Raw genomic sequence first — 23,581 nt, 5'->3', positions numbered from 1 at the left:
CTTCTTGGACAGTCTTTGGAAGTCACGAGTTTGGTGACTCCTCCTTCGGTCCGTACTGCGCATGGGCTTCGGCTCCATCCTCAGATTGTTTTTTTCCGCCATCGGGCTCGGATGTGATACTTCGTGCTCCGGCTTCGAACTTCTACGGTTCCAGCCTCGACGGAAAATCCTCGATTCTTCGAGTTCCTTCATCATCTTCATCTCTCGAAGCGGCACTTTTCTCCATCCCGTACATCGACACCGGCCTTCGGGCCCTCCGCGACTCCGGTCCCGGCCGATGGAAAGGACTCCGTTCAAAAAGTGCCCAAAATGTGGGTCTAAATTTCCCCACACCGACCTCCATCAGGTGTGTAACCTTTGCCTCTCTCCGGAACACGAGGCTAGAGACTGCCCCGCCTGCAAGTCTTTTCGATCGAAGAAGACCATCCGAGATCGAAGAGCTCGACGCACCATGGCGCACTCATCCTCGGCAGCTCCACCGGACATCTTCGGAGACGACGCCGAAGCTTCGGGGCAAACACACACCGAGCAGGAGGAAGACGTCGTCAGCGCTTCCGAGGCCGACGACTCCGACGTGGAGGACGTTACACCAGCGCAGCGGGCCGTGAGTACTATGCCCCCTCCCACCCCCGCGCCGAAAACCAAAGAGACTCAGGTTACTCCCTCGCCTGCCGGCCTGGGCAAAACCAAAACCAAAACTTCGATCACCCCACCTTCGGGCCCGGTGTCGAAGCACCCAAAGTCTCATGGCAGCTCGGGATCGAGCCAGCCGACACCCGGTGCCGAAAAACAGCATCCGGCACCGAAGACTGCAAAATCCAGCTCGACTCCGAAACCACCGGTGCCGAAGCCTGGACACTCGGTGCCGACCAAACACAAACACAAATCTGTCGGCACCGACGCTCCGGCGCCGAAACATCATTTGACGCCGAAACACCCGGAGACCTCAAAAAAGCATGGCGCACACAGACCATCGAAACCCCCGGTTCCGAAATCACCGGTGCCGACAGACGACTCGACACCGTTGGCTCTGTTTACACCAGACCCTTTACAAAAGACTTTGTCCAAAGATCCAAAGACTGGGCTTTTGACTTTAACTACCAAGAAAAGACGCCTTGATGCTCCGGCTCCTCCTCCTCCACCCAAAAGGAAGGACTCTGCTACTTCTCTCCTCAGAGTGCCCTCCCCACCACCGCCTCCCCTACCCACTCCACCTCCTCCACCGCCTCCACCTCACAGGTCTCCGCCACCTTTACCTCACTACGATCCGGCCCCATCCCCAGATCCGGATGATGGGGATCCGGACAATTACCCGGCGGACGCCCCAATGGATCCCACTCCACCAGGGACCCCAGATCCATGGGAGGATTACAATAACCCTGATATACCCCATGTACCTCAGGACGACCTATACCCATCAAGGCCGTCTCCTCCAGAGGACTCCTTAGGGTTTCATCATTTAGTGCAGAGAGCAGCACACTACCATGGGGTGGACATGCACAGTGAACCAGTAGAAGAAGACTTCCTACTGGATACATTTGATATACAAGACAAATCTACTTCCATTTTACCCATGCTTAAGGGTGTCACCAAGCACGCTACAGAGGTGTTCAAAGACCCTGTCAGAGCCAGAGTACTGAACCCTAGAATAGAGAAGAAGTACAAGGCGGCACCCACAGACCCTGCTTATATCAAGGGCCCTGCTCCCCTAGATTCCCTAGTTGTCTCCACAGCTAGAAAGCGGGCTAACTCCCAATCCTCAGGAGATGCCCCACCGCCAGACAAAGAATCTAAACTTCTGGACGCGTCTGGTAAACGCACCGCCTCCCAAGCTGCAAACATGTGGCGCATTGCAAACACACAAGCACTGCTTGCGCGATATGATAGAGCACACTATGACGAACTGGAGGCTCTTATGCAGCACCTTCCAGAAAAATACAAGCACAAGGCTCATGACCTCATACAGGAGGGTAAACTAATCACAAACACCTCCATTAAGTGTGCCCTCGATGCAGCCGACACTGCTTCTAGGGCCATAAATACCAGTGTCCTGCTTCGTCGCCACGCCTGGCTCAGGATCTCAGGGTTCAAACCTGAAGTCCAGGCATCCATACTTAATCACCCCTTTGACCAGGAAACACTCTTTGGGCCAAAGGTAGACGAAGCGCTCGAAAAGATGAAGAAAGACACAGACACAGCAAAGTCTATGGGGGCACTCCAAACACAAGCCTCCAAACGTTCCTTTCGACGCTCATCCTTTCGTAGCACAGGCAGAGGCTTCTCCACCGATAGCGCCTCTACCTCCTACAAGTCCCCTCCTCAAAATACCTTTTCAAAGGGCAATCAGAGAGGTGGTTACAGGGGTAACAACAATAAGGGCAGGGGCAAAACCAACAACACCCGTTCTGCCACCCCCCCCGCACAATGACTCCCCTCCGCTCCCCCCAGACCATTCCACTCCGGTCGGGGGCAGACTACAAAACTTTATCCACGTATGGGAGTCCATAACATCGGACAAATGGGTGACCCAAATCATTCGGTCAGGGTACTGTCTAGAGCTAACATCTACCCCACCCAATATCCCACCAAGGCACCGTCCAATGTCTCAAGAACATTCCACACTGCTCAAACAAGAGGTACTTTCACTCCTGCAAAAACATGCTATAGAGCAGGTCCCCGTCAACCAACGAAATCTAGGGGTCTACTCTCTATATTTCTTAATACCAAAGAGAGACGAGACCCTCAGACCCATTCTGGACCTCCGGCCTCTAAATGCCTACATACACTCAGACCATTTTCACATGGTCACTCTACAACAAGTCCTCCCACTCCTCTGCCAGGGAGACTTTCTCACAACCTTGGATCTGAAAGACGCATACTTTCACATTCCAATACACCCCTCTCACAGGAAATACCTCAGGTTCGTGGTGGACGGGCAACATTACCAATTCACGGTTCTCCCCTTCGGGGTCACCACCGCACCACGGGTGTTTACCAAATGCCTAGCAGTAGTAGCAGCACACCTCAGACGTCAACATATTCACGTCTTCCCTTACCTAGACGACTGGCTGATAAAAGCCGCGTCCTACGACCAATGTGTGCAGCATACAAACAGCACCATCCAACTGCTCCACCAGCTAGGCTTCACGGTGAACTACCAAAAGTCCCACCTCATACCATCTCACACAAAGCAATACCTCGGAGCCACTATAGACACCTCCAAGGGTATTGCCTATCCAAACTCAGCCAGAATCACAAGCATTCAAGCCTTACGCAAAACATTCCTTCCTCAGCACTCTCTTCCAGCAAGAGTGTTTATGAAGCTCATAGGAATGATGGCGTCTTGCATTTTCATAGTGCCCCATGCAAGACTCCACATGCGTCCACTTCAAGAGTGCCTAGCACAACAGTGGAACCAGGCCCAGGGTCAGCTGACGGATCTGGTGTTGGTGGACGGCCGCACACATCACTCTCTGCAGTGGTGGAACACCACAAACCTTTCCAAAGGGCGGCCGTTCCTGGACCCGGTTCCTCAAGTGACTCTAACAGCGGACGCATCGCTCTCCGGTTGGGGAGCGCACCTTCTACACCTCACCATGCAAGGTCTATGGACGCCACAGCAAAAATCGCTCCACATCAACCATCTGGAGCTCTTGGCGATCTTTCTAGCCCTAAAATCTTTCCAAAAACAGATTTCGGGCAAAGCAGTCCTCATTCGCACAGACAATATGACTGCAATGTATTATATCCAAAAACAGGGGGGGACACACTCTCCCCAGCTCTCCCGCTTAGCCCAGAGCATATGGATATGGGCAATTCCTCAAAACATCTTTCTCCTGGCACAGCACGTTCCAGGCGTACAAAACACCATGGCAGATCTGCTCAGCAGACAAACGCAACAAATACACGAATGGGAACTGCATCCACAAGTTCTTCACCCATTCTTCCAACAGTGGGGGCATCCTCAGATAGACCTCTTCGCCACCCACGAAAACAAAAAATGCCCAAGCTTCGCCGCCAGATACCCACACCCATTGTCCAAGGGCAATGCGATATGGATGAACTGGTCAGGCAGATTTGCATACGCCTTTCCACCTCTCCCACTAATTCCATTAGTGGTCAGGAAGCTACAACAGCACTCCCTCACACTCATTCTGGTAGCTCCGACGTGGGCCAGACAGCCGTGGTACACCACGCTACTACAACTGTCAGTGGTACCACATCAAAAACTGCATCTATCCCCATGCCTCCTAACCCAGAACCATGGAGAAATCAGGCACCCGGACCCAGCTCAGCTCAACCTGGCGATCTGGCTCCTGAAATCCTAGAATTCGGATACCTTAACCTTCCCCCTGATTGTATGAACATCATCATGGAAGCCAGACGTCCTACCACTAGAGCATGCTATGCCGCAAAGTGGAAAAGATTTGTAATTTACTGCCGTAACAATACAATCAACCCTCTAGATGCATCCATACAGCACATCATATGCTATCTGCTCCATCTTCACAGGTGTAACCTGGCATATTCATCCATACGCCTACACCTAGCAGCGATCGCTGCTTATCTACAAAACAGGCAGCATTTATCACTCTTCAGAGTGCCCGCTATTAAAGCCTTCATGGAAGGCCTTAAACGAGTAATTCCTCCCAGGGCACCACCTTCCCCTGTATGGAATCTAAATTTAGTTCTTACACGACTAATGGGTCCGCCCTTCGAACCAATGCACAAATGTGAGCTACAGTTTCTCACCTGGAAAACAGCTTTCCTTGTAGCTATCACTTCCCTTAGAAGGGTTGGTGAAATACAAGCGTTCACCATACAGGAACCCTACATACAAATGCATCACAGCAAGGTCATACTTCGCACAAATCCGAAGTTTCTGCCCAAAGTCATTTCCCCCTTCCACCTCAATCAATCAGTGGAATTACCTGTCTTCTTCTCGCAACCCCAATCTGTTGCAGAAAGGGCCTTACACACACTTGATGTAAAAAGGGCGTTACTATACTACATACAAAGAACGCAACCCTTCAGGAAGACTAAACAATTGTTCGTTTCCTTCTCTCCACCACATAAAGGCAACCCCATTTCAAAATCAGGGATAGCTAGGTGGATTGTAAAATGCATACAAATTTGCTATCAAAAGGCAAAGAGAACATTATCTGTTCCCCCTAAAGCCCACTCTACAAGAAAGTTAGGGGCTTCTATGGCTTTTCTAGGGAATATACCCTTAGATGACATCTGCAAGGCAGCCACATGGTCTACACCGCACACCTTCACAAAACACTACTGTGTAGATGTGCATTCCAAGCAGCAAGCTAGGGTGGGCCAGGCTGTACTAAAGACACTTTTTCAAACAGCTGCAACGGATACCGGTGGTCGCCGCTAAGGTTGGGTACTGCTATATAATCTATGCTAAGTGTACAATCTGCAGCTCATATGCCTCGAACGGAATATGCTACTTACCAGTATGCATCTGTTCTTGGCATGTAGAGCTGCAGAGTTGTACACGCCCACCCGCCTCCCCGGCTACCTGTATCCGTTCCAGTACATCTTATTTAGATACAACACATGGGTTTCTCACTGTTATTACTACGCTCCATCATTTCCCTGTTGGCGAAAAACAATCTGAGGATGGAGCCGAAGCCCATGCGCAGTACGGACTGAAGGAGGAGTCACCAAACTCGTGACTTCCAAAGACTGTCCAAGAAGAAAAACAAACTGCAAACATCCGGGCCCAACACCAGATGGCGACCTATGCTAAGTGTACAACTCTGCAGCTCTACATGCCAAGAACAGATGCATACTGGTAAGTAGCATATTTCTTCTGGTGGCCATCACCTCTGCACGCACTGTAAGTGAGCTACAAGCTCGATCTTCCAAGGCTCCCTTTCTGGCTGTCCATCCGGACAAGGTCGTCCTTAGAACTAGACCTTCCTTTCTTCCCAAGATGGTTACTTCTTTCCACATTGACCAAACCAACGCTTTGCCCACCTTCTTTCCGCATCCTTCGAAAGAGAAAGAGAGGCTCCACCGTCTGGATCCAAAACGTGTGCTTTCTTTCTACTTGGATTGCACAAAACTATTCCGAGTGGACTACCAGCTCTTTATTGGTTATGTGGGTGCTAAGAAAGGTCGGACCGTGCACAAACTAACCATCTCCAGGTGGGTTGTTCTGTGCATCAAAGCCTGCTATTCTTTGGCTAAGAAAGAGCCTCCAGTGGGGCTGCACGCCCATTCCACCAGGGCGACGACAGCTACTACTGCTGGTTTGGGATGAGGAGTCCCCCTAAATGACATTCGTCAGGCAGCTACATGTGCATCGCTGCACACGTTTACTAAACGCTACTACCTGGACAGCCAAGTCCGGAGAGATGGCTTTTGCTGTTCTGTTCTTCAGGACTTTCTGGTGTGAACTTGGTTCGCAGACCCACCTCCGGGGTTGGTATTGCTGGGGTATCTATTCTAATGTAAAGAATCTATAATTAACTGTTTCTTTCAGATGAACAAGTTACTTACCTTCGGTAACAGTATAGCTGTAAGAAACATAGGTTAGTTATAGATTCCTTACCGCCCCCATCCATCCTCCCCGTTGTGCGAACTGACTTCTAGGGATAAAGACATCCTTTCAGGGCCCTAGTATTTGAACCAGTGTTTTGCATGGCTCTGCGGTGAAAAGTCATGTACAGAACTGATGTCGGCGCGCGAGGGTGGCATCTATGTAGCTACCGTGACGTCATCCCGGCGACCACGAAGCAGACGACGGACGCGGCGTCAACCGACGCCACCTTCCGACGCGCAGGGGTACTGCTGACAAAAAACTTTCTGGATCCAGTATGACGCCTGGGGGAAATCTATAACCTATATTTCTTACAGCTATATTGTTACCGATGGTAAGTAACTTGTTCTTTTGGTATAGGTAAGACACCCCAGTAGCTGGGTGCACTATACCACTGGCGAGGGTACAGTTACATGAGCACTGTTCCCTTATAGTGTCTATGTCCATTCTTAGACACTGTAAGTGCAGTGAAGCCATAAAAAGTATATGGTCTGGGAGTTTGTCATTACAAACTCCACAGCACCATAATGGCTTTACTGAATTCTGGGAAGTTTGGTAGCAAACCTCTCAGCATAATAAACCCACACTGATGCCTGTGTGGTGTTTATTAAACAATGCACTCAGAGGGCATCATAGTGAAGCCCCCTGAAAAACAACCAGCCTCTGGTGGGTTCCCTCACTGGTAGTCATCAGCCTGCCATCACTAGACTGCTTTCTGGACCCCTGGGATGGGAGTCTTTGCTCGCTGGGCCCAGAAACAAAGCCTTTACTGGGCGGAGGTGTTCACACCTCCCCCAGGTCAGGAAGAGCCATCTGTGGCATGGGAGCTTCAAAGGCCTTGCCACCTTAGCAACACCGACCCAAGCCTCTCCTGCTATCAGGAGCAGGCCCCCCATCCTGTTTCACCTCCCTTTTGGTGGGAAGACAGGCGGGCAAAATTAGAACAGCCCAGAAGGTGTGCCCACCTCTGCCAACCCCACTTCTCAGGTGGGGCAGGCGAGGTGAAGCCCATTCTTCAGTGCCAGACCTCTTGCAGATGGCGGGGAACCTCCAATCAGGATAAAGCATTGTGCCCACTCCCCTACTTGGGGTGAGCACACCAAGGTTGTAGCCACCCTAAGGTCAGTGGACCATTAATCAAGACCACTAAAACGCCGCCTAAATATAGTATTTTAGGGGCAGCCCTGAACCCAGAAGGCAGATTTCTGCAACCTACAAAGAAGGATGAAAGAAGACTCAGCAGAGGAGCCTGCAGAGAAGAACGGACTTGGCCCCAGCCCTCCTGACCTGTCTGCAGTTTCCAGAGATCCTGCGCCAAAAGTCGCCTTGTCCTGCAACCACCGACCTCCAGAACCCCTGGGAGGACTGACTGCCTTCAACAAAGTCTGTTTCTCCTGTGAACAGCAGCTCTGTTAAAAAGAATCTCCAAAGAAAGACTCTGAGCCTGCTGAAGACAAAGAAACCTGACGCCTGGAACCACCATTCCACCCGTCCTCTAGGGCTACCCAACGCCGTCTGCAGCCTCTGCATGGAGGACCCCCAACCGCGAGTGGCCCGCTACAGTGAAATCTGAGCTCAAAAGCCACCCCTGCATCCTGCGCCCTGGAGAAGAGGACCTGAGGTGCGCCTCCGTCCCAGAGACCTCCAACTTACCTGCCCAGCTGTTTGCTCCTCCTGGAAGACTTCCTGGACCAAGACTGCAGCTAAAAAACGAAACCTGCAATCCCCATTGAAAACAACAGGGACCCCCGATGCCTATCCAGCACTGTGCAACCGGCCGCCCCTGTGCCGCTGTGGGTGCACCTTGTGTGCTAACTTGGATTCCCCATTGCCCTTAGCTTAACCCTAAGAGCTTTGCTTCCTGAAACCTGTGACTTGCCCGCGAGCAGCCACTAACTGACTGCCCCCTAGCCTCATAGGCTAACATTGGGCCTCAGCACTCTGCACCTGGCCACCCTAGTACCACCGAGGGTGCTCTTTGAGTACATCCTTGATCCTGGGGGAACCCTTGTCCTCACCCCAGAAACTCCACCACAAAGCCCGATTGCTTATCTGCAAACCGATAACCTCATTTTTCTCCAAAGGATTGCATTGACTATTTTCCTCTGAAAAAGTTCTTAGGTGTTGTGTTTTGTGTGGAAACCTAAGCAACTGTGTTTTAGTGAAAAACTGTTTTACCTACCTGTGTCTTGGAAATGTCCCAGAGTGATATCCAGGCATATAACACTGAGTAGAAAAAGTAGTCCAAAAAGTACTCCAAAGAGTAATCTGAAAAGAAATTACAAAGGAATTACAAGTGTATATTGTTTTTAAATATTCTACAAACTTGTAACAAAGTAATTTCCATTCAGCTCGCTTGTTTTGATCAACCTTCCTTGAAAAGCACAATTTTACTTACCTATACCAAGTCCTGCTAGGTTCTAAAAGTATACAAACAATTGATCTAAATCCAGTCTTTGAGTGTATGACATTTCTTGCCTGAGTGTGTACAATAAATACCTAACACTACCCTCTGATAAAGCCTTACTGCTCGCCCACACTACCACAAATATAAGATATCTACTTTTACTTCTGGATGCCTTTGTGGATCCACTGGAATTTGTACACACTATACCTTACTTTGGTATAGTATATACAGAGCCAGCTTCCTACAGAATACCCCATCTGCGTCCTTGAGGCCTAGCCCGTCCGTGTTACCTCTGGACCATCGGGCTCGATGTAGAGACAGGCAGCAGCACAACACAGGAGACACAGATATTTTCGGCCAAGAAGATATCGAACCACAACAGGAAGACATAGATGAGTCGGTTGCCGAAGAAGAGGCCTTATCCGTTCAAGACTCCGATCGTGAAATTCAATCTGGAGTTCCATGGTCTTCTGACTGGTCAAGGTGCCATTAGTACGCAATCTCCTTTGTCCACACAAAAACCACCTTCTATCGAACAAAAGGCTTCTGGGCTACCACTGCCATCAGGCCATGGTAGGAACTGAGACTCCACTTCAAACGCCCTGTCCTCCGACTCTGCTCTGAAAGCACAGATAAAGCCTTCTGGCTCTGCACTGAGCCAAGACAGCACCTCGTTGGCTCCCAAACCTTCGGTACCGAAAGAGAAAACCGATTTGTTCCGAAAATATCGACACCGAAACATAAATCTGCTTCTCCAACACTCTCGAAGCCGATTCTACAAACCATGCAAGAAAGACTTGATCCAAAACAAAAGAAAATACATATTCATCCATACACTGGATGCATTATAGCAAAACCTATGCCTGTACCATCTTCTAAAAGTTAAACTTCGTTCCTAACACTTTGGGTACAAGATATCTATAAAAAAGGACATAGCTACCAGTCCCGTGCACCAATCCCTCCTTCTCCACCACCACATTCACCTGTACCCTTGGTACCTTCTTAACCTACAAACCATCTAAATATTATACCTCCAGGTTCTCCTCACAGACCCAGACGCAGATATAGGGAATGACAAAAATTATGAAGCACCACCAGACCCCTGGTAAGAATATGATATAAATCCTCTAGGAGACACAGATCCTGATCTTTATCCTGTATAACCTTCATCTCCTGTTAACACCTCATAGCAGGAGCACATAGCCAGGGCAGCTGCATATCATGGGGTCATGTTACACTAAGAAGCCTTAGAATAAGACTTATTTGAAACCTTAGGTACTGCACACAAAACATCTCAATCTCTCCCAATGTTAAAAGGCATTATGTGCAATGCAGAGGATATTTTTAAGGACGCTGTACATGCACACATTATTTCACTTAGGGTGGACAAAAAGTACAAACTCCCACCATCTGACATTATTTCTTTTGGAGGTCAGCTTCCATCAGAGTCAGTGGTTGTGTCCAATGCTCGCAAAAGAGCAAACTCACAAACAGCAGCTGATGCCCCATCTCCTGACAAAGAGTCAAAGTTGATAGATGCCTCAGCCAATCACTGGCATATAGCCAATACACAGGGTCTTTCCAGATACGACAGAGCTCACTGGGATGAGTTGGAAGAATTACTCCAATATCTCCAGAGGTGCAAAAAATAAGTGACCGGATTTAGTGCAGGAGGGAAAATTAATTTTCCGATTCCTACATACGGTGGGCATTAGATGCTGCTGACATCGCGGTCAGAGTGATTAATACCTGCGTCCTCTTAAGAGGCACGACTGGTTGCATATCTCTGGTTTTAACCCAGAAGTCCAGCAGACTTTATAAAATGTTCTGTTTGATAAACAGCTCTTCGGCCCACGAGTGGATGAAGATGAAAAAATCCATTAAAGCCCTTCAGACACATTCTAATAGAGTCTCCTTTTGCCGCTTTTTTACAGAGGAGGTTCAAAAACCACTGATGCCTCCACATCTTCATAAAGGCCACAAAAAAAGTCTTCTCCTTCTTGAGGATTTTACAGGGGCAGCTATGGGTAAACCACTCCAAAGGTCGGGGTAAAGGCACACCAATCCGTACCTCCCTATCTGCCAACAAACAGTCACTCCATAATCATTCTACCTATCATCCTACACCTGTCAGTGGTCGACTACAGCAGTTTCTTCCCACTTGGCAGTCAATAACATCAGGCAGGAGCGTGTTAGACATTATCTAACATGGTTATTGCCTGGAGCTCACCAGCAATCCTCCCATTTTCACCTCACACTCACAGGCTTTCTTTGGAACATCAACAATTGCTCATACAGGAAATACAAGCTTTATTAATAAAAAGCGCTATAGAGCTGGTTCCAATACAACAACAATGGTCAGGAGTTTACTCCCTGTACTTTCTCATTCCCAAAAAGGATGGCTGTCTAAGGCCTACTTTAGGTCTATGGTCTTTAAACCTCTACATAATATCAGAACACTTCTATATGGTAACATTTCCCACAAATCCTTCCACTTCTACAGCAAGAAGACTTCATGTCAGCACTGCATTTAAAGGAAGAGTACTTTCACATCCCTATTCACCCAGCTCATCACAAATACCTCTGGTTTGTCATAGCAGGGAATACTGATTCTCCTAATTAAATGCCAAGAGAATCGGGATGATAATGTGCCTACGGTGAAATCCAAATTCTCTTGGCATTTAAATATGAAAATCGCTACTTCATTACAAGACCGGTGGCTACCATTATGCATTTGTGTAGCCATGCCAAACTACATATGACATATGCTCAATTGGTTTACAAAAGTGTTTTGCAAAGGTAGTAAAATTTGACCAGTCAGCAGCCCTAAGGATGTCCTCTAGCCTGTCGCCTTTCCAAAAGGACTGACTAGCCATAGCTCCTCTCAGAGTGAGTGCTTGACATCTTTTAAGGTCAACATCCCCTAAATGCATTGTCCACTTAACCCATCTTGTGATTGTTGCAGATGTCACAGCTCTAAAGGGTTTAACAAATGAAATATTCAGCTGATTGACACTCTCCGGGATATGCTTGCTCATCCTGAAATCGTATTCCTTCATATAATTTACGACACGCAACTTCATGCAAGAGTCAAATTTGGGATAAATTATTGTCTCTGACATTGTTTTAGTTATTCTAATGATTTCAAAACTTACTCCAAAAGCATCATACACTCTGTTACTTACCTCTAAGGCTTTGATGTTCGACACACAACAACAAGAAATTAGAGTAAGGAAGCTAACTTCATAGAGTGTCTCTTCCAATCTAAATACTTATTACTAGGCATACAGTGAAAAGGTCCAAGACAAGCTTCACGTCCCAAAGGGTTTCAAATTTAGGTTTAAGGGGTCTCCTTAACCTGATACTGTTGAGAATTCTTCAGACCAGAATTTTTTTTCCAACACTCCTACCATTCACTAAAGCATGTCCAGCTTTAGTGAATGGTAGGAGTGTAGCAATTCAGAGTTCTGTAGCTAAAGCCCCTATCTGAGAGGATGTGGCCAAATGGCTAGAGCGGTTGACCTCGAAGTTGGGGAACCAGGTTAGAGTCTTGGCAGGGACGCTTAACATCCTATGATTGTGGGCAAATCACTTCATCTCCCCGTGCCTAACAAACATGAATGTGTCCATCTGTAATGCAACAAGTGCTCATGTAAAGCGCTCTGATACCTTCAGGTCGAGTTTGCGCTATGTAAAAATAAAACAATTAAAAAAAAAAAAAATTGGTCCACTAAAAAACTAGCCACTTCAACTATAGGAGCTTCCATGAGATCCAAATCTCTCTCCAAACACCAAAATACCCATGATTTCCATATTGTATCTATAGCTGGTACCTGGAGCCCAGGACTCTTCACGGAGGCTCCTCCGCTCTTCCCGAGATTGACATCTCCCTAGATCTCCTGACACCTTCAAGGCAGGAAGGTTAAATTCCTGTCTGAACTAGAGGGTGTTATCTTCCATCTATGTCCCTTAAAAGACTTTATCTCTGCCGGTGGAAGCAAGGCAATATCTCAAGCCAACTCCAAGGTCATTGGGAACCAAGCTTGGGACGGCCAAAAGGGGGTTTCTAATGTAGGAGAGCATACCTACTGCCTCACCTTCTGAAGAACTCTCTGGATCATTGCAAAAGGGATAAAGACATAAGCTCGGATTTCCGTCCAAGACTGCGGGAAGGCATTTACTGCCAAAGCACTCGGGTCTGGCATCCAGCTGAATTACTTCTTCAGTTGAAATGTCAGCCTGCTTGCAAAAAGATCCAAATCCAATAGACCCCATAAGCGACACAGACTTTTTAACCGGGTTTTTTTTTCAGCTTGTAGTCATTGTAATCCCTCAAGTACTTTAAGTTCCAATCAGCCAAAATATTTGCCTTCCCAGGTAGGTACTCTGCTCTGAGGTTGACCTTGTGCTCTAGACAGAACATCCAAAGTTTCTTGGCCAAATCTGACAAGTCTGAGGATTGTGTACCCCCTAACTGATTTATGAATGCTACTGCAGACACTGTCCATCTTCAACATGACTGTTCTGCCCTACAGTGAATGTTTGAAGCTCATTAGAGCATAGAGGCCTGCAGTCAACTGATGGGACCTCTCCATATAGGACAACAAACCTCAGGTATTCTGGGTGCCATGAAGACTCACATCTGACTCCAGTATAAATTCTGGGGACACCCAAAGATTGCCATGCCATTCCAGGCATCCAGGTTATGTAATGGTCCCGGGAATATAGCTTGAATGGAAGAGGAGGCCTAGAAGCCTGACAAGTTCTCTCAAGTTTATGGAGTCTTGTCTTAATACAAACTTTTCTTGGTAATCTTCAATGGCAAAAGTAGAATTCTAGAGACCAGGAGGGGATTAGATTAGACCTCTCCCTGTTCATAACAAAGCCCAAACTTTCCAGAAGATTTACAAACATATCCAGATCCTTTAAAATCTGTGTTTGACATTGGGACATTATAAGAATATGGTCTAGATAGACAATCAAAAGTATCCCCTTTTCCTTGAGAAAGGAGGCAACCACTCATTACTTTGGTGAAACACCAAGGAGACGAAGAGAAACCAAGGGGAAGTGCCTAGAACTGATAAAGAAGATGATTCTATGTGAACTGGAGGTAACATTGACACTAGGGCTTTGGGGATAGTGAAGTAGGCATCCTTCAGATCCAACCTCACCAGCCAGTCTTTTTCTAACAATATGTATCTCAAGAGATGGATTCCCTCCATCTTGAAATGTCTTTAAACCAGGAACCTGTTGAGATCTCTGAGTTTTATAACAGGTCTCCATCCTTTGTCTTTTTTCTCCCTGTGATCCCAGGGAACTTCTACAATAGTGCCCTTTTGTATCGTAGAGTCCACCTCTTCTTCCACCACCTAATGTTGGTCTAAAATATGATTTCAATTCTCTTGGGATGGAAAATTGAAGTGGTGTTCTATTCCCGAGTTAGGCCCATGTAGCAAAGCTGCTTATTTCTTACATTGTCCTATATTTTCAGCAGTAACTTTTTGCACATATTTACATGCGCGACAATGTTGGATTAGTTTCCCTGAAACCAAACTTGTTTACACATCTAGCGTCGCACAACATTATCACAATGGCCAGAACATCATGTACAAGAACTCTTTTCACACCATGTACAAATGTCATCTCTATCTTCATCCATGAGGTGACAGGGCTATCTACATATCCATAACATTCTTAATCTATACGCACATCGCAAGGCTGCTTTCTATTATAGAAGTTAAGCATCCTGATAGATTAGGAGAGGAGGCACACCAGCTGACACCAGAGGTCCGTGCATGCTGAGAATTTACTACGCATTGGTCTGACATTTCATGTGGGGTGTCCAGTTCGTGAGCAAGATCGGGTCCTTCATTCTCTCCCACCAGGTAATGGGGTTGGATCGTCCCTTGGGGGAGATTCATGGCTCTACACCTACACACAATTTAGGTACACTTAGAGTAGGGTTTTTCATCATAGGAGTACTTTCGATTACTGTCTTGTTTCTATATGCCAGCATATATACATTGTTTTAGCACCATGGTAGAACTATATCTACAGTTCACGCTTTTGGTGCTTGTAATCCCTTTTAACTGCTTCAGTCTGTTAATCATTGCAGCACATGTATACTAGGGAAGAATAACATTGGCTTAATAAATATATTGAAAACGTATCACTTTGTATTCTTTGTATACTTCTGTGAGAACAAGTGAGCATGAGTGACTGAGCGAAAGGTTCGGTACTGTTTCCACAATCCCCGAGGGGTCAGGGTTGTCATGTTCAGTGGTTGCCAGAAACTATTCACTCCCTGGTAGGTTAAGGGGCCTTATGGTGGCACTGAGACCTAGCTGGTCTATAGGCCAGCATATCCTGTGGGGGTGTCCGTAATCAGTTTTGGCACCAAGCCCCTAGTTTATGTTGTCCAAACAATGTGCAGATCCTATGGATTAGGAGAAACTACATGACACTGCCAACGTTGGTTGGGTTCTTATTTAACAGTAAATCTGAATAGTTCAGTAGTGCTTTTTCAGAGACCCCCTACTCCCGTTTGAACCGGAGACGTCTGAAGTGGGAAGGGAAATAAATCTGCCTCAGCTGAGTAGGTATACCGTATGTATTGGCTGTAGGTTATTCAAGGTTGGAGGATTAGACGTTCCCACATTTTGCATACCATAGCTCTATAAGAGGTTTATCTAAATCCTACTTCTCTGACAATGACCGAACAAGCTGAGGACATTAAAGAGCAGGTAGCGGCGCTAAATATTACAGAAAATTGCAGACTGGCATTTACCATGAAACTTTTACAACATGGCCTCCCGGCACCTGGTGGAGATATTACCTTCGTGGTTGAGGCACACGAAGCGTTTAGAACAGAGGTATTCTACTTTTGGATTAAATTCCCACCTGCAGATGTACGTACACAGTTGTTTCCCACTTGCATTGAAGATGAAACACCTGATGAATATTTCCCATACATGGACATAGAAGTCCCATTAACTTACCAGGAGCATATTAATTGGTTTAAAGGCGCCCTGCCCCATACCACAGAAAACGTGAGACTGTCTGCTAAGCAGAGAAGGAGCAAGGCTGGTCTTAGCTTCATACATACCACATCCAGACATTGCTTCTTTATCAGCAGCAGGAATGCTCACACTCTACAGGGATTTAGTAAAAATTTACAGAAATCTTACTGAATACATAATACGAACATTGACAGTCCAACCTGCGAGGGCTGTTCAGGCTGCACAACCTCAATTGGCTACTACAGACATTAGCCCCCAAATGTTGAACTCCGTTATGGGAAAGATTCCCACCAGCCTAGAGCAAATCCCGTTCAGATAGTGCCGAAAACAGCACAGCTTGAAGTTGTTTTTCCCCATTCGGGCCTGCAGGAAAAACACAGAATAAAAATGTGCTTGCAATGGAGATGGCTCCCCCGATAGAAGATTGTGTCACTTGGGTTACAATCTTCACTGCCGTTTATACCAGAACACATGGTACCCCTTCAATAGCAGTTAAACCAGACGTACTGAAACAAATACAAAATGAGTATGGGGCAGAGCCTGCCTTGGATCTGGGGATGAAATTGATTGGTAATTTTGCCCAGGTTTCTGTCATTATGTTAAGTAACATAAAAGGGGAGGCAGCAGTGGTGGCTATGCTGAAGACTCTACTCTCCAAAGAGAAGCTGTAAACAACAATGAATTGATACTTCTCCCTGTTGAAACAACTGCAACTGTACCCTTAACAAGTACAGAAATTTCAATTTAAAAAATTGACGACGTCTAGGTCTGCATGCCACAGAGCAAGTCATTTACCAGTTCTACAAAATCTGCTGAACTGCCAAGGATAGACCGGACGGCGTCTGGCTACTTCATACATTATGATGATTTTTCATTGGATCTAAGTGAACCCGGATTGCCAACACCACCTCTCCCTTTCAAGCTGCAAATGTATGCTCTCTATCATTGGCTGAAAAATACTTACTTTGTTGTTCCCTGGATACATCTCTGGATTACTTTTCCTGGTACTTTGGATTGGTTTGGTAGCTGTCCTATTCCTCTTTCTGAAAGGATATTTTCTCCCAGAACGCTCAGCAGTACAACTTGTGAACTTTGTTCTTAAACCCCACGCATCATCGCCCATGAACTGAGGGACTTGTCGGTGGTGAATATTACAGCAGTTCCAGTTCCTGAAGGAATTGTATTGGACAGGGTATCGTATAATGTGTATGGTCCTACTGAACTTTTACAAATTCCTTATTTGTTCAGAATTTCTTTAAATGACATAATCACCTCTAGTACTTTCTCTGATGATCGGGACATTGAAACTGCATTATTTGCTTCCAAATCTTGAGCAATCACCTGCATTGTCTAATGATGAATTGTATGATGGTACAAGTAATTATGGCGACATGTTATGTTTTCAGCATTATGGTCACCATTTTTTACACAAAGCTAGTGTCCCGCTCGCTGTTTATAAATTGCTCCCAATGGGAACACTGCCCAACACTCCTGAAAGGTAGTTAGAAGACTTTTACACAGAAGTTTGCTTATTTTTCAGGTTTTGATACATCAGCCCCAGCCTCGTATTATTATAGACTTGCACCTACACGTGCACAGAAAAATATGCTTACAGACACCAAGCTGATATACTCTGCTTCCTTTATTTCCCAACTGTCTACTCAGTGTTTTGACTTTTAAAAAGACATTATAGACACAAAATCTGTCTAGGGGACACAAGATTGGCAGGTTCAAGGAACAGAGGCTTTATTTAGAGTATGCCTTATACCTCATCAAATGATATTCCTGAACAAAAAAGGGAACAAATTTTATGCCTTGGAATAAGAAAAAATATTGATTTGAACACACCGCACATTCCCTCATTTTCACGTTTTGAGAATTGGCAGCACTTAAACTTCAGTGAGGATACACTAGACTGTTATATTCCATATAGGTACCCAATATAGGCCACATTCCAATCTTTCACCTTTATTCGTCCCTACATTACATACATAACTGGCTGCTAGGACTGAACCTTTACCTAGTTACAGTACTTCTTACAGAACGTGCGGTTTTCCCTGAACATTATGCATGAGGATCCTTGGAAACTCAGCAGGACTACCATCTCTTGCATAATAACTATGTACAACGTTCATTCCTGACGTCATCGTAAGTCCGACTATGGCACAGCAAGGTAGAACCCCTGGGGATACCGTTGGGTATATAAACATCACATCTTGCTGAGATAGTTAGAGGAGTTCATGACTTCCATGCCGACACACTGACGCGAGACGCTGAGGTTCCTGCATGCAGATACTCCAGCTCGCAGGGGTCTGAACATCCCTTGCGGGGTGTCCAACTCGAGACCAAGACGGGGTCCCACAGGTTCTCACTTCGGGTAATGGGGTTGACTTTATGCTAGAGGGATTCTACATACATACTAGGTACACTTGGGTACATCTAGTTAGGATTGCGTAGGAGAATGCATTTTATTGTCATGTATTTCATATACTTGCCTGTATTAATGATTATAGCAAAATGGTAGAAATCTACCATTGTTTAACTTACTTAGTGCTACTCATCATTTATATCTGTTACTATATAGTGATTGTTTCAGCACACCTATTTTACACTAGAATGACGAATGCTCAATAAATACTGATTGAACAACGTCCATATCATTTGTTCTGTGTATCTCTCTGAGACGAAGTGAGCATGAGTGAAAAGTATTACACTGTTCCCACAATTCTGAGGGATCAGGGTTGTCATGATAGTTGCCGAGAACTTTTCTCTTCTTACGAAGAGGAGTTTCTAGTGGCACTTTGAGCTAGCTGGCATACAGGCCAACATACCTGGTGGGGGTGTCTTGAATCAGTTCAGACATGAAGCCTGCAGTGTATGTTGTCTAAACACGTAGATCTTATATAGGTTTTATAGGAACTACACAACAAGACATCATGATACGAAAATGGTTATTTTAATTTATCATATCCCAAGTGGAAGGGATGGGTGGTTTGGCCGACAGATACAAATAAGTGTCACTCTAGATTCCTGGTTAACACTAAAGGATTTAGGATCAATAGGCCGGATCGGTGATATGTACAAACAGAACATTCGGGGGTCGTGACGTCATATAGTGTTGGGAAGTTATGCCTAGATTGGCTAAGGACCTGAACACTTTACCAGGTGAAGCAACACTTGTCCCTTCTTTCTGATGACATGGATCTCAGGGATTTTTTTATTAGGTCCCCGGAACCCATGTCAAAAGTGCTTTTTGTACGGCATATACAACAAGCTGTGGAACATTTCTCAACAGGAAGCTGCTGAGAGGTTGCGCGAGATCGACAGGTTTAATTCGGAAAAGGAGTTGGCTGTGGTTGACAATGGTATGACCACATTTTCATCCAGGATTTATTCACTGGGCAACATAGTGTGTTCTGCAATTGACATAATATAGCAAGACATGTCTATTTTACAACATGGACAGTCATAAATACACTCAATTCTTAATACTGAGCAGGACGTTAAAAACATTATGTTCTTACACGTGCCATGGTGTTACATTAATAGTTCAAGGCTGTTTTTGGCTTATGATCAAACAGAAAGACAGATAATAATGGCACGCAGAGATGCAAAATATATCATGTTGCACTTTGAAAAATCAGACCAATTACCTTTTACCATGGCTAAGACACCATCCACTGACTGGATAATCCATGGTTATATCACCCATCCGGTCATAACATACCAATTCCATTACTGTCTCTAATACCAACAGTTAGATATTTAGCGCGAGGGGCAGTTATGTGCATGAGTATTGGGAATTACCATTCAGGTTTAAATGCAGGAATGGGGACACAGAGGTTTTCATTAGTGGTTCCGATTGTGTGGATGCTTTAAGTGGTTCCTTAGTCTGCAAGGACATTTCTCTCCGCAGGGCATGCAATGCTTCAGTGGCAAACTTGTCTTGTAATTTGAAGGGTTCTCCAGTGGCCGTGATTCATACAGTGTTCAGATTGCTCTTGAATGTGAGCTATTTGATGCTGAATGATCAAGTTTGGTGTGGAATGGAACCGGGCATCGCTCATCTAGTGACTGTTAATTCCGTAGTGACTTGTACACAAGTACTGTTTCCACCTGCCTGCACAGTTAGGGAGGCAGTGCTATGATAAATGTTTCCAACATACAGTTTGATTCTCTGAGCAAACTGAAAGCCATGCTTTTTCAAAAGATGTGACCTTAACTTCGAACAAAGAGACTTTTAATCTCCACGTTGCAATTTCCTCGTCTGAGATACAGACACTACTCTACTAACTTCCTTCTGCATTTTGGGGAACTGGTCCACTGTATCTTTAAAATGTCTGATAGGAAGGGATTTTGTTTTTTATTGTAACGGCTCTGGTTTGGTTAACACCTTTCAGACGATTTTCTGAGTTATCCCATCTTTCCTACACTCCATGTTGGGAAGCGTTTTTCGAGGGCTCCAGCATATCCTGCTACTTGTGACAGGAATTCTGATTTTAATTTTTCTGCTCCGCAATGGACATCCCAGTATAACCCGTAATGGAGACAGCACTGCTGCATTGCCATGAGCGCATGGTATACTGCTTCGACACACCTCGGCTTCAAGAACTGAACGAGCATTGGTTCTTATCCTTCAGGCCTCTTTAGCTTGATTGCAAACAACCTGTGTTCTGCTGTCTGCTTTGCAGCCACTAATGCGACCTGGCTATATGTCCCAGATCAGAATTGGTTGCGCCACCAGACCTTGAAGTACTAATGGACTCCTTGAAGGCCCATGCATATTGTTTACCCCAGCGTATTCCATTGATGATAAATGTATTTTTAGAGCCACCATGGGATGCTTCAGCTCCTAGTGATGTGAACGGCTGCTCTGCGGATCACTTCTGGGTAACAACACTTCCCTCAGCGGTTGCTGTGGAAATTGGATGGAATTACCTTTGCTCCATAAACCTACTTCGAGGTGCGCCTCAGGGATCGTCGCCATTCAGTTGTGGGCAACAGCAAAGTTGTGTCTACCAATCGAAACACACAAAACAATTTGGCTTTTCAATGTGGGAACAATTTGACCGTTTTTTAAACAAAACGAACCAAAGCAGCGATTGGTTTTTTTTCTCTCTTTTACGCACCATGACTTTCTGAGTGCTTGGGATTTCAAACAGTGTATTAACTCTTAAGGATTTTATGACATTTTTAAGGGAAGCTTGCATTTAGATGATTTTATATCGGCTTTCTTACATATCATGGCTTGAATGATTCTAGATAGCTTTTAGATGTTTTAAAGAGTATTTGTTTCAATGTTTTTAAACATTCTACTGGCTTTATAGATGGCTTTTATGTATCTACTCTTACTAAGAGGAGTGGGTGTTCTTTTCCTGAGTTAGGACAATGTAAGAAATAAGCTGCTTCGCTACATGGGCCTATCTTTTCAGCAGTAACATTTTGCACCCATTTGTGTGTGCGACAATGTTGGATTAGTCCCCCTCAAACTAAACTTGTTTACACATCTATCTTCGCAAAATTCACAATGCCCTTAACATCATGTACAATGTCTCTTTCCGCACTATGTACTAATGTCATCCCTACCTTCATCCACAAGGCGAAAATGCTATCTACATATCCATAACATCCCTAATCTTTACGCTCATTGCAAGGCTGCTTTCTATTATAAAAGATGAGCATCCCGATAGACTAGCAGAGGAGGCACTCCAGCTGATGCCAGAGGTCCGTGCATGCTGACAATTCACCACGCAGTGGTCTGATATCTTGTGAGGGGTGTCCAGGTCATTACCAGGACGGGGTCCTTCCTTCTCTCCCACCAGGTAGTAGGGTTGGATCGTCCCTTTAGGGGATTCTTGTCTCTACACCTACACACACTCTAGGTATACTTAGAGTAGCGTTCGCATAGTAGAACTACTTTCGATTACTGCTTTGTTGTATATGCCAGCATATATACATTTTTTTAGCACCATGATCAAACTATATCCACTATTCATGCTTTTGGTGCTTGCAATCAGGTTTATCTGCTTCTGTCTATTAATCATTGCAGCACATGTATTCCATACAAGAATAATGTTGGTTTAATAAATCTATTGAAAACGTCCCACTGTATTCTCTGTATACTTTTCACAGGGAATAGAAAGTAGGAGAAATGCTTGCACTTACTGCATCCTTGTCCAAGCGATCTGAAGCCTCTGGCAGGATGGGATCTTCCAAGTTGGGGGTAAAGGAATGGCGAGGCACCCGACTGGTAACCCCTACCGAAGCCTCTTAGTCTGAAGCTGGACTTCTGGGAAGCTCGGTGGGTAGAAAGGCTCCTTAATCTGACCCAACCAAAAACACCTTGGTTGAATTATTTTCTCAGACTTGTTTGTGCTTTGTCCAAGGCCGTAAATGTAGCCATATATTTTCCTAGCAGCTTAATCATATTATCCCCAAAAAGAAGTCCCTTGGGGTTTTCTGAAGGCTCTTTATCTGCCATATCACCTACTTTATGGTAGATTTTAGTTAAAATAACCCTTAGCCGTTCGGCGTTGAGCAAGTGTTGGCATTACCTAGTAGGATTAAGGCACTTTGACTCCAATTTCTAAGTAGGTTAATGTCTACCGGGGTCCCTTTTACATGGGACTCCTCTGCCATGTCAATTATTCTGGCGAGGAGTCCTAAGACATCCAGAAGACAGTCCTGACAGGCCTTAAGGGATCTTGCCATCCCTTTCCTAGGATCCCTTGCAAGCTTATATAAAAAGGTGATAAGCTCAGGAGCCAGGTTAGATGTCAAATAGGCTTTCTACTGGATCACAGGTCTAGAGCATTCTAGTCTCGGGATGTTACATGCCTCTTTTTCAAAAGGGATTTCTTATCCACCTTCTAATAAATTTCCTTACATGATCTTGAGGCGACCATTTGGCACTTCTCTGTGCCTGATATTATGAGGGGAGAACATCTCCTGACCTAAGGGGTCTATGACTATTCCCTTGGAAGAGGTTGGGGCTTCCTCTTCTGCCAGGAGTCCATCCATGTCCAGATCCCCCTGATCCAGATCAAAGATGTATTCATTGAGTAGTTCCTCATTTTAATGCCCTAGATCTTCAATTGCATAGTCCTGTGCCTCATTCTGAGCATCCAGGGTAGATGTGTTGCTTCGTACACTTATATAAGCTTGTGCCACGTAGGGAACCCAAATCTTTCGAGGTGCTTTGACCTCCTTATTCCTTTGAGATGCTTAGACCTCCAGTATGACTTGAGGTGCTTGGACCTCCTGGAAGATACCCCTTTAGTAGTCTTATTTTTCCTAATCTCTTGCCCCCTTTTTTACCGCAATCAGTTGCCCCCTGAAGTGGATTCATGGTCTAAATCTTCATCAGAAACGAAGGATCTCTAATTGGACATGACCTTGAGCAAGTTTTCGCGCACGCAGGTACACATCTCTTGTTGGATAAGTATTTTAATTAATTCCTCATTTATATTAGAAATAGGGGTGTCAATGTCATTATCTAATATCTTAATAAAGGTAATGTTGAACTTATAAACTGGAATAAAATATACTACCTGTTGCGCTGCCTCTTTGTTTTGATGGTACTAACCAAATTCAAGA

Source organism: Triturus cristatus, chromosome 9 (assembly GCF_964204655.1).
Source record: "Triturus cristatus chromosome 9, aTriCri1.1, whole genome shotgun sequence".
In the NCBI taxonomy this organism is placed as follows: domain Eukaryota; kingdom Metazoa; phylum Chordata; class Amphibia; order Caudata; family Salamandridae; genus Triturus; species Triturus cristatus.
Note: the sequence above shows the minus strand (reverse complement) of the source record.